Genomic DNA, 13235 nt, shown 5'->3' on the forward strand with positions numbered 1-13235 from the left:
AACGTACACGGAACGACTAAGCAGAAAGTGTTGAATTCCAATTTCCGTTGTTTACCGATGACGACAAAAGTTTTCTCAATGTCTGGAAGCCTACTTCGAAAGAGGATAGCATTTTTTTTCTCTCCTTCTCTATTTCTCGAGCGACGGATATCCAATCTAAAGTTTCCCAGTTCTAAGCCGCGCGCATTTTTTGTGAAATTCGAAGATACGGGAGCCAGCGAACGGCAACCGCGATTTGCGTCTCAAGCTTTAATGCGAGCAACGCCACCTTCTTCCACGAGTCGTTGCTCGAAGGACGCGCACTGGTCTTGGCACGTCAGAAAAAAATTCGTTTCCTTCTTCGAGCGCCTTGCATGGCTATCGCACGCGCAGTTCGCAGAAATCTGCGAAGGCATTCATTTTTCTCTTTCTTTCTTTCTTTCTTTCTTTCTTTCTTTCTTTCTTTCTTCTTTCTTTCCTTTTTGTCAGATATTCCTGCCCCCGCCGAGCAAGAACGTCGTGTCATTAAAAATATATTTAAAATGTCAGGCGCGCTGTCTCCACTCCAACATCCTTTCGGCACGACGAAATTGTCAGGAAGGAAGTCGTGTATTTCGTTTTCTTTTTTTTATTATTATTCTGTCATCTACTTGCCTACCAGGTTCGTCCGATGATTTTTTTTTAAATGTAGGTTTTATTTAATGCAGCACGCTTTCACAGTTTACAATGTATTTTTTTTTATTACTTCCTTGTGCACAGGAAAGCGAAGGGAGAAATGGCATCGTAAGCTTTGGAAGATAAAATCTTGGCGAAGTGCTCTTGCGAGGTTTCTGTAGTTGAATTCTGAGAACTTCACATCACGTACGGGGTAGGGTTGAAAAAAATACTGAGAAGAACAGCTAAATATTTCGTTCGAAACGGAATCGACGTCTCCGACACGTCAGAACACCATGCCCCTATTACATTTCCTTTTTACAAATGACATTTGCGTCTTAGACTCTGCCCTGTGGCCTAATAGCGAACCTGTCAGATCATCTCTGCCTCATAAAATCATACGCAGGTAGCATTCACCTGCACATATCTTTGATCCAATCCTCCAACGAGGACAGGTGAAATCAGGGAGGTAATATTCTGAAAGTGACACGTCTCAATTCACTGATGATGGTGATGGCTGCATGTTGCACAAGGCCGGTGCTAGCCTGACCAACTTGGCCGGCGACTGCTACGCTCGGGTTGATTTTATGCGAACATCAAAGTGAATTGCCGCCAGTCCTTAGACAAAGAGAGAGAGAAATTTAAAAAAAAGATTGATATAAAATCTTAATATGTCAACCCTGCTATATATATACAAGTCTTGTAACTTCAAATGGGGTGATTGAATTGACACGAGAAAGACGACAAATGTCACTGCAGGATTGGGTTTACGGGGGCTCGTTGGTACAGGCACATTGAAAACCTTTGCACTCTTATGGGTGTTTGCTTGTCCCATGGCTAATACCCTCACCTTTAAGGAGTAAGATTGAATCATTGGTGCAGACAACAAATTTTTTTCATATTCTGGCGACCTTGCGGCAAGTAGACACGACGACACAAAAACAGGCAACGCAAACGCTACATGAAACAAACTTTCATGTACCTGTCAGTGTCGAACTCCTTTGTCGGATATTTCAGTACGCACCGGGTAGTCATCATTAGTCCACAGTTTGCGGCTACGCATTTTCTCATTGCAGGTGTATTGCGCTCGCTGTTCTGTACAGTTAAAACAACATTTTACTGTATTAAGGTTACCTGAGTTAGTCATAGGACGAACCATGCAGCACCCTTAAAGTGCTAACATTTTTATGTGGGACTTACTAAGAAAAAATTTGCTTAGGTGTAACACTTGCAAACCTAGTTATCACGAGCGAAAGGTCTGTTTGGCTTGGTGTTGTAAAGACTATGAACACAGTGTTTCATTATAGCACGCTTCCGCGCTTGGGAGGCGTCTGTATAACGCGCTAATCTGGCGCTCCTTTGCTCCGGTGTTTCAGCAGCCAACTTTGCCTTTGCTTGAGATTTCGGAGCCTGCCGTCTAGCTATATCTGCTGGATGATTAGATTGGACCGCAGCAGCAAATCTCCGAGCTAGCGTAGCTGCGACGTCTCCCCGCAGCGGGTCACGTGGCCTGACGTCACACCTGCCTCACTTGCGCTCCGGCGGCTCAAGGTCATTGCGACGCGATGAATTACCTTGCGAGACATGGCGTAGTAGAGCTTTCGCGCTAAAAACACCGCGAAGGCGGAACACAGTGATGGAATCACACAACCAAATGCCTAATATTGCAAATCAATTCTGCGGAAACAGGCCAAGTGGAGGAATTTTCATAAAACGAAACAACAGTTCTCCATTCGAGAATAGCACGAAGATATCTAAGGAAACCCAAATGGGTTTCTCAAAAATAAAGCTACGCAGCTGAAGGAAAATTTGTCACGGTCAGGCGACTAAGCGCCTCGTTGTGTGATTCCTTCATATTGTGTCCCGTCGCCGGGCTGATTACTTTCTCGTGATAAAAATTATTAAAAATAAATACATAGACAAACTAGGAATAAATAACAAATCATGTCCGTTGCGATAACAAAGGGTAAGCCCACCGTTAAAATCTAAGATGTGGCCTGCTAAGGATGTTGTAGCTGGGATCCAATTGCTTCATTCCAACAGCACAGGTGAATTCATTCGAGCTTGAGTGATCTGATAAAACGTAAGAAACCACTTGCAGATGTACAAACATGGCATGGCCAACGTTAATTCGGTAATTAGTATGAAATCGCGAAATCTTGACAACACATATCGCCAGTCCCTCTAAAGCGTCAGATCCTGAATAACTGTAGTGGTTAAGTGAAGTGAAATTAAATGTGGGAAGAAATTAAGCAGTTCACCACCACACGCGTAAAAGCCTTTTGTATAACTTTCGAAATGTATTATACTAGCAGGCAGCTTCCTGTACAGACTATGAATGAAGCATCACTAAAAGGAATTTTGAAGAATACATCAAGTGTTCGTTTATTATGACCAAAAATGATAAAACCGGGTCCGCATAGTGTTTGCGAAACCACGACAAAAAATCACTGATGCGTTCCGCTGCGGAGCAATTCGTTGTTGTTGTTTTTCATACATTTATAATTATTTTGTCGTGAATAAAAATTCGGTTGTGGGACAGAGCTAAACATGCATTTGTCCTTGTGTTTGTTTTGAAAGTGGAGTTATTACTCTTCCACATGTCATTTGTGTTAAATTATTTTGCCTGTCAGAGTACACAGCTTCCGACTCACGCAGCTCTTTCCAACTTCTTTTTTTTTCACTTACTGAGAACACAGCAGACATCCAGGTGCAACTAACACACTGAGTATACACAGAGTCAAAGTCAACGCAACATCAGAAACAAATGTTGCTTATGGCACCATAGTTAATGCGAGCAAAACACGTGGAATCAGCCCCTAGCTCATCTGTACCCTAAGACTTGTATGATAGTGGATCGAAATGCAGTCAGCCACAGTGAACAATAGCGTCTGCGGACAAGAACAAAATAAATATAAAAAGGTGTGAGAAAAAAAAAGAAAACAGAATCGCACCATGTGCGGCCGTAGCACTCGTAATGACGAGGTCTGCTCGCTGTTGCTTCGACCACCAGGCGCGTTAACCAGCTTTCGCGACCCGTTATCCCATTCGAGCTCATCATCGAATACGCGATCTTCGGGAATGGGACACCAGAACACCCAGTCCAATTTCCGGCAGCTGCGCTCTCGAAGTTCGTGCAACAGTCTGCAGTTTCACCGTCCTCATACTGTTTATTTAGCGATGTGAACACAACGAGTGGTGATGACCGTTTGGTTGTCGTCATTTTACTAAATCCATGTTGATGCTTGAAGGCCTGTGCTTCCGGTTCTGTTGGCCGCGATGACTTCGGACGTAATTTCCGATACTTGCTGGTAGGTCATACGCTGAGCGATAACTTTGTAACAATTGTTAGACGACGAAAAAAACGGACACCGGACAAATAAGAACAATCATCGGAATCCTGTTCAAAGCCGGTACTTTTCCGTGTGTGGGATCTTAATGAGAAAATGTTCCGCTAGCAAGATTCTTCAACGGGAGGACCAGAGCAACAAATAGCAGTGAATGGGATTCTGACTTGCATGTTCACAAGAATCGCTGTTTGAACACAGATGAATTGTTGTCCTCAATATTAGTAAATAGTGTACGTGCGTTAATATAAAAAGTAAGTGTTGATGCTTTTGCTGCGTCATCCCTGCTACTGTTACTGTTTGTCGTCGTTAAGGCTCTGTACGCTATACCCCTTTGAAAAATCGCGTTTGTCCCATATGCCTTGGGTCCATAATCCCATATCATCCTGTGCGATACTGTGCGAAAACCTGTATGTCCCCGTGTGAACCAATATTATCATAATAGTAGCAGCTGAATCTGGACGGCTTCGTAGAAGCGACTCGCGTTTGCAATCAAGGCCAACGTGGCACCCAATTTATGAAGGTTTATAATGTTACTGAAGCGTACCGCTCGTAACTAAAGGTCAACTGAAAAGTCAAGCCAGAGCAGTCCTTGCCTTTAGATGATGTGCGATTTCACTTGAAGGTGTCCTAATAAAATAATTAACTAAAAGAGAGGTCAGACAGGAAATTCCAATCACCATTGGTCATCGTCGAACTCTGTTTTTTCTCGTTTTTTTTTGTGGATATATGTGTTTCTTGTTTTTTCGTTTCATTGTTCTTTTTTTCTTCTTGGGGGGGGAAGGGGAAAGGATCACGTTAAGGTAGAATTTGGTGGGGCTTCTTCGGAGCTGCCTGTGAGCAAATGGTGCAACGAAGAAACCCACAAAAACAGACAATTTACGCTTTTCTTCTCCCTTTTTTTTTTGTTTCTTTGTTTTCATTTTTTCTTTGCTTCATTTAGCCGGTGATGAAGCGTATTCATACCCGCTTAAATAGGTGTCCACATCATGATTGTCATCAGTAGCGCTACCCGGCTATTTTAAGTCCACTGATAGACGAGTCTCTCTCCAGGCGATCCCAACTTATTGTCCCCTGTCCCACGTACACCCATACGTACGCACACTGTACTGAAATGTACTTTACATGTGATTTACAGACATAGATACTCGGATATAAATCACGCAGTGCCGAAGAAACGATCCCCGAGGAGGCATCAATTGGCGTTACGGCAGCTCCGGTCGAGGTCTCGGCTACGCTTCGGTCGCCTATTGAGCTCATTACCGATATGCTCGTTAGCGAGGTCCGCCTCAATCGTCGGCGACCTCTTCGTTCTCGACTTGGCTACGGGAACGTCGTTTTTGCGTTCGCTACCAGAGCAGTTCTCGCTACGGAAACGCTTTCACCATGCCGTGGCCGAAAGGGGCAGGTGCCGTAAATGCTCCGTCCGCGGGAGCTGCTGGCGAGGAGGGCGTTGATTACCGAGCGGGGTACGATGCCATTCCGACGCTGAGCATCGCTTAGTAGCTTGGCCGTTTCGCCCGAGATTGACTGCTCCCGCCACGCACTCGGCGTCGAGAGATGAACTAAGCCACGGCTCGAAGTGAAGGAAATGAGAATGCAAATGGACGATCCTGGGTGGGATTGAGACTCTGGGAAAATTGGCCGAATGGTGCTGGGAGAAGAGAGCCGGGACAACGTGCTTCCTGAGAGTCAAGGTCCGTGGGAATATTAGCGGGAAAGGTACGAGAGGTTTGTGGTCGCCAGTTTGTCGTAACTCTTTCTGCGTTTCGTTCTGCTGCCTACGCGTGCGAAATGCCACCACAATAGGAAACATATCTGGATAAGGGTTTGGAACACTGTACAAGATGTTGAAACTAATAAAGTTATTATTTTCAGTTTTCTTCTTCATATTTATTGTGCTCCTTCACCATCTTTATCCGCTCATTTCTCATTGTTGTTGTTGTTGTTGTTGTTGTTGTTGTTGTTGTTGTTGTTGTTGTTGTTGTTGTTGTTGTTGTTGTTGTTGTTGTTGTTGTTGTTGTTGTTGTTGTTGTTGTTGTCTTCTTCTCCTTCTCGGTCTTCCCGGAAAGTGAGAAGAGTACAGAGGTAACCCAAAGTAAGTGTTAGCGCCTCGTTTCTTTGCTACCGTTTGCTTAAAGTTGCCCCACAATCACAAGAAACGACAACAAGCCATTGATTGAACACATTTGATATTTTATTGCGTCTCAGTGCTCGTCACGACAGTTCATGGTACACCGGGGAGGCCAAACATCGACAGCGAATTCGTTTTTCTCCACGCTTTCCTTATTAATATTGAATAGTAGCATATATACGGGTCATAGGACGCTGCCAAGGGCATCGGCGCATTGCGATGAGGCAGAGAGTGATAGACTGAGCCAAATTTGTCCCTAAATAGTGAAAAATTGAGCTGTCTTCATGGAGAGACTATTTTTAGTGAGAGATAGGTTCGGAAGCGAGGTTGGCATGAGTGATGTGGCCTGTTACTCCAGGCTGGGGCAGTTGTTTGTGGCAGCGACAGAGACTAGTTAGGAAGGTAACGGAGGCTGGTAAGATGATGCGGCGTTGTCAGGCTTCCGTGCAACGCACGCTTCGCGACATATTATTCTTGGTGGAGAGGGGCCGAGGTTACAGAATCGTGGTCAGAGCGTGCATGATTTCTACGGCATACCTCGTCACAGGTGCACTTAAACGAGAGAACAGCTGCTGCAGATTCTCAATTATTTCCCGTAGCATCGCTTGCATCCCAGAGTCCGATGAGTCCTGAGGCAAATGTTAGACATAGCAAACGCACACGGTTTCTAGTGTTTTGCCAGTGTGTTTTCTATGTGTTTATCGCGTCATTTCAGCGTGCTTTCTCCATCATCTCTACGCACACCATCACGTGGTTTCCGGCACACCTCGGCCCCCAGCTTGACTCCTTGCCCAATCTCAATGACATCGCCCACTCCCAAGCGCGCGCACTAACGCACCACGCGGGAGCAAGGGCGAGCTCAGAGGCCGGGGTTCTCGAGTTTCGGGACACTCTCACTACTTTCAACGAAATCACTAAGCACTATCACCTGGGTAGGAGGACTTATCCTCCACCTCATAGAAAACTGGCTAGACCTCTGTCGTCCACTTTACGCATGCTTCAGACTAAGTCCTATCCCAACCTGGCCCTTTTTCATTCGATCACTCCAGAGGCTTTTAGCTCTACTTGCCCCGACTTTGCGGCTGTTAGCAATCTAGAACACATGCTCTGGCGATGCCCCTCGTTACAGGAGCCCAATCGCATCACGGAAGAAGAATGGAGCTCTGCCATCCAGAGCTCAGAACTGTCACGACAAACTTGGGCTGTCCAGAGATCCCACGATGCGGCGGTTAGGCTCGGCCTATCCGTCCCCACGTGGGAGCGGCCCGCAGCTCTGCCCTAGGGCAGGGCTTCTCAGGACCTATTTAATAAAGTTCTTTGTCTGTCTGTCTGTTCTCCATTTTCCCTGTCCCCCCCCCCCCCTACTTGTGGTAGAGGGGAAATAATATTTATTAGTCCCAGTGGAACTAAGGCCCCAGTCCGGGCCTCCTAGTAGGCTCAGGCCTCCGGGTCCAGCACGTTCTTGGCGTGCTGCACCAGAAGCGGCCACTATAGTTTTTCAAACTTTCGTGGGGGAGTGGTCCACTCCTCCCAGCTGCCGGGGCGCTGGCTTTGTGGCAGTTAGAAAGTATTGTCTTTCTGAAGATGGAGTTGGCAGGACCCTCCCACAAGGTGTGTTTATTTGGTAGATAGGCTCCGCATTGATTGTAAGTGGAGGAGCCAGGGTCCCTGTTAATGTAATGCGTATAGTGTGGTGTGGTGTGAGTAATGTCTTTGTGCTTTTCGTATGATTGAGACGTTCTTCTCGAATGCGTGTAGGATTATGTGTTGAGAAGGGTTCATGCTTCCCTGCGAGACTTCAAAATATGTTGCCTTTCGTACCGCTGCACCTCCCGCTCTTTTCTGGGGTTGCAAGTGTCTTCGACAAGCCAAATGATAAGAGGTATCAGATTTTCTGTGCGGGAGAGCTGGTGCGCTCTTAAATTTCCTCGCAATCCTTGATGGCCTGAAACCCATTGCACACGTACGCGTAGAAGGGGGTGAGCATGCATGCGTGTACATGTGGAACTTTGTGCCTGTGTGTAAAGACAGGTCATCACTTTGAATGTCTTCGCGAGCGCCTTGACTGTCTGTTCGGATTGTAATCGTGTCAGACGTATGTGTCATTTCCGTTATGGCAAGCATTATCACCAGCAATTCCGGGTGTTGAGGCGTTGGGACTTTCAAGTAACTGGAAGTGCTTTGAAAAGCGTTGACCGGTGGGCGTTACGTCGATGACCGTGCTCCAGCCACTTCTTGCGCAATCTCGGCGCAAGAAACAATAAACGCGATGAAAGAAAATTCAACTTTAAGAAGAGCCATTGCAAACTATACAAACTTATATAACTCATTTTGCTGTCATATGTTTCTTCAATTGGTCGTTAGGTAATATTAAGCTTTCCTTTTAATATGCGGCCTTTATAAGGGAAACAACAGGACAGTAGTGTCGGATAAGTGTCTGAAAGAAACCTGTTTGTTACCTTTTCAACAATATTCTCAATCATAGTGCTGTTTAGAACTTCAGCAAAAGTCCCCATAAATCTTTCACGCAAGAAACCCATGTTTCGATTATCTGCAACATCTATTCTATTGCAAATAACCTAGCTATCGCTTATCTGCAACATCTAGTCCAGCGCAATAGCCTAGCTATCAAATAACCGACAATTATTCAACGTCGTTCTGTAAGAAATCACCGATTATTCATCTTCAATATCAAATGTGCTGCCATTTCTGCATTTTCTTGTCCTGCTCTGCAGTCACATAAACCCATCTTATTTTATCATTTACTGCTTCCTATCGCGCCCTGGTCCTTTTTCTTCCGATTCACTCGCTCGGTGTTCCTATGTTTACCTTTCAAGTTCTGTCGCTTACCTCCCTGACCTCTATGTGTCGTAGCATAGCTTATCTAGTTACACCGTGACGCCATATGTATCACACGCTGGTCTAATCACATGTGAACAGACAGCCAACGCGGCTGCTTCGTTTCGAGATGTTATCTGTACCATAGGTTTGAATAGCACGTCCCAGATTAATAAACTGTAAAATTGGGCATGCATGCATGCATTTTCAAACATTTTACAAATTTAGAATTATGTTTCACCGCGCACTTTCATGCTGCGGCGAATCTCCTGTGACCAATAATATTTTCAAAATTTTAATCTCATAGAAACACTATGAAAACTCTGGATAAACTAAACTGCCATGTCTGGTCCAGGCCACTCACACCAAAACTGCTTAATTTTACAAGCAAATAGCTTTGGTAACAAGTATCTGACTCATTGTAACCGTCATGGCTGTTACACAAAAAGAAAGAAAGAAAGAACACAATTATCCCCCTATTGCAGGTATGTTTGTCTGTATGTGTGAAGTAAACACTTCCACCAAGCATTCGCCTCGCTGCCGAAATAAGTTCGTTGCCGTGCAATGCGAACCCCAGACTGCAACGTAAACATGTTGTCTAAAAGCGCGTGTGCATGATACTTTCGCAGACGTGTTTGAACACCTGTCTCATCACGCATTCTTCCCGACCGCGCTTAGTCCCAGGTTAACGGACAGAGGACGCGTTCAACCCTCGCGAGCCTAACAAGTGAAAGCGACGCGTAGTCGAGTACAAACCACGCAGCCGCTATGAAATTCAAGGGCACGGTCTCAATCAGGCGGCTCGTTGTCGTGTCAATCGAGCTCGGAACTAGATCAGCAGTTGTGCGCAAGGCAGGCAATGACGCAGAGACAGTGACGTGCTAATCGAGGGTGTCGCTATCGAGGCGCAATCTCGCGGAGGAGGACAAAAGGGGGGGAGCGTACTTCACATCAAAGCTTTGCGCGTGCTTGCTTGCGAGCGAGAACTGCTAGGGAGATCATGTCACGTACCACTTTTCACGCTCCCCAGCAGGCGTCGCTGCGGCGCTAGGCGGTCCTGATTGGCCGGACACCTTGGAAAGAAGGTCGCGCCTAGAGAAATGAACTTTCGCGCATACCCTTTATTCTTAACACCTTCTGCTCCTCCCTCCCTTACCCCCATCCCTATTTGCCTGGCGTGTACGGTGTGCCTGGATTCGATTACGGGCCACGACGCAATTTGCAGCCCAGCGTGAGCGGATTGGAACAAGCGGAAAGGAGGAAGCCGGGAGGAGAGGAGAAAGAGGGGGAGGAGGAAGATAGGGAGGGGAGAGACAGGCTTCCGACAACGAGCTCAGCATGCAGCTTGTGTTATTGGCGCTGCGCTGCAGGCGTGCGGAACACAGACTACCGCATGTTTTGTACGAGACAGGAAATGAAGACAGCGCAGGCGACCAAATCGAAAGAGTGAATGAGGCGTGCACTGAACAATACTTTGTCGGAACCAATTTCTGTCGTTCTTTTCTTGATTATATTTTTTTTCTGCGGAGAACATTGCCGAATAATAGAGAACTACCACCCGTCACGCCATGGGAGAAACACTGCTGGTCGTTCTTGGGCTTGAGGCACTGGCTTTGTTGTTCATTGCTGAGTGTTAAGTACAGACAAATGTATATGTATGCCTGATCGTTTGGAAGAAAAAGATCGTCAGAAATGAATTTCGTCGCTGCCACAGCCAACGCTGATGAAACATAGGAGCAGTGTGGGGAGTCAAGACGAGCGTGCGGAACGCGCATGTCATTTCCGGGTGGCGTGCGTGTTGGTGACAATTTGAAACTACGTCGCACGAGTGATGTTGGTGCAGGTGCGCACTTTGAACCGCGTTCGCGTCTTCTACTCGCCTTTCGGCGTAGGTGCCTAGAAAAATGTGTGCGCGTATAGAGGGCCCTGAGGAAAGCGGTGAGCGCTATTTGAGGCCCGAGCGGACTGCCAGAGAACAAAAGCATATCGGAGCGAATGTTTTCAATAAGATGAGACATGTAGCTGCGACAGCAAAAAGACCGGAAACGCCTGAGCACGTCGTAATCGAACGCCATTATATACAACCAACAAGACCCGTAGGAAACATTCGCCTTCCGGTAGCGCTGGCATTGAAAGCGGGTGGAAGCATTAGCTGGTAAGCTGGCGAGAGAAGAATAACAGTAGATTTAATAAAAGATGGAGGATATATGCTTGAAACGCTTGCCGCGCTTTATACGCAATGCCTCACCACTTCAAGTGTACCAGAGAACTGGAAGAATGCCAACAGTATACTAATGCATAAGAAGGGAGACGTTAACGAATTGAATAATTATAGACCTATTAGCTTGTTTTCAGTATTGTGTAAAATATTCGCGAAGATAATTTTCGAAAAAATCAGGACAACACGACTTCAGCGGATCAAGAGAACAGGCTGGCTTCAGGAAGGAATATTCTACGATTGATCACATCGATGTCATCAATCAGGTGATCGAGAAATCTTGGGAGTGCAAAAAACCTCTATATATGGCTTTCACATATTATGAAAAGGCATTAGATTCAGTAAAGATACCAGCAGTCATAGAGGCATTGCGTAATCAAGGAGTATAGGAGGCATACGTGAATATCTTGGAAAATATCTACAATGATTCCGCGGCTACCTGGGTTCTCTAGGTTTATAATATTGGTGAAGAAAAAAGCAGAGATACGATTGATAGGACCGGAGTCGTTACAGGCTTGGTTAACGTTAAAAGACAGAAATAAAACGCTAAACAAAAGAACGAAAGGAACAAGTAGGCGATAGGCAACATTCTAGCTGTAGTAAAACATGGTTACATAAAACAGGATAAGTGAGAGTTTGTCGCTACCCCGTTGCACAGGAGGTGCCGATAAAACGATCATCATCATCAGGAAGTAAGCTAGTGTGGTGCAGTTTATGCAGTTTATGTAGGTAAAACAGTGCATTTGAAAAGAGAAGAACGCCAATCTCAATTTAGCATGGAGGGCTGCAGCACACATTCAGGTATGTCTAGAAAATGTGAGATATTCGGACAAACAGTGAGATAGGCTGAAGTGGAACTAATTTATAACTGTCCATGGTTGGTGCAAAAATACTCTACTCATAATCTGTTGCAGCGCGAAAAGACGCAGTCGTAGTTTCGCGCTCCAGCAAAATACAAGATGGTATCAAAGAGTGTCGAGGCTGCTTCTGTTTTAACGAATGTAGTTTATTTAGGCGGCATTCAAACACTGTCACCTTAGAAATAGTTGCGCAGCACTACAGTGCTTTCAGTTTTCCAGCAACTTTCTAAATAATTACAGGAACTTTTCCTTCCCATACTGAATGAAACACCTTCTATAAATTGTGCTTCATTTCAGCAATCGTGTCACGAAGTGGCCTTTGAATTGGCTTTTTTTTTTATTTTGGGAAGACTGCGTAATAAGCGTGACCGAAACCTGAGAAATTATCCATCTTTTACGCCCAGGATCATCACAAGGGTCGAAGCTTGGGTGTACGGGTTGGACCTTGAAACGAAGCAACAGTCATCGCAGTGGAAAAGCCCAGCGGCACCGCGACCTCAGAAATGCTAGGCCCATGACCACCGCTCGACAAACTGCATGCTCGTCGTCTTTTAACAGCGAAGCTCTTTACGCCGAGCGTTAGTCCGTAACATGCGAACAGGAATTGTGGGCCGATCCTGGCGGTAGTGCACAGGGTATGTGCAAGCGCAATGGCACATACCCCTGTGAACTAGCGAAGCTGAGCCTGACTAAGTTTAGCTAAGCAAGGTTGGGACTACTTAAGCTTAGTCAGTCATCGATAGCCAATCGATAGCCAATCAATAGCAAATCAGAAATCGATCAATAATCAATAAATTCCGAAAAATGCTGGGGATGACTTGTTACTGCTTAGCCTAGCCCAAATACGTGCCCAATACCTTGCGATAGCCATTCAGTAGCCGATTAATAGCTAATAGATATTCGATCAATTATCAATAAATTCCAGAAAATTTTGGGGATGACTTAGTCATGCTTAGCAAGTCCAAAAGCTGGGATTAGTCAGGTGCCCATCAGCTCCGCTGTGTCTTTAGCATTGCGCCTCCAGTGCAAGCTACGCTAATTTTTGGAGATTCGCGGAATTATGCACCAGAAGTTCGTCCCAGTTGGTCGGACTATGAAATGTGAGCTTTAGTGCCAAATTTTGGGCCTTCCGAGGAAGAACCGGAGGGACGCTCAAGGACGATCAGGTATACTCAAGGAGCTCGATGCTGCACATCACCAATGAG

Source organism: Dermacentor silvarum, chromosome 5 (assembly GCF_013339745.2).
Source record: "Dermacentor silvarum isolate Dsil-2018 chromosome 5, BIME_Dsil_1.4, whole genome shotgun sequence".
Lineage (NCBI taxonomy): Eukaryota > Metazoa > Arthropoda > Arachnida > Ixodida > Ixodidae > Dermacentor > Dermacentor silvarum.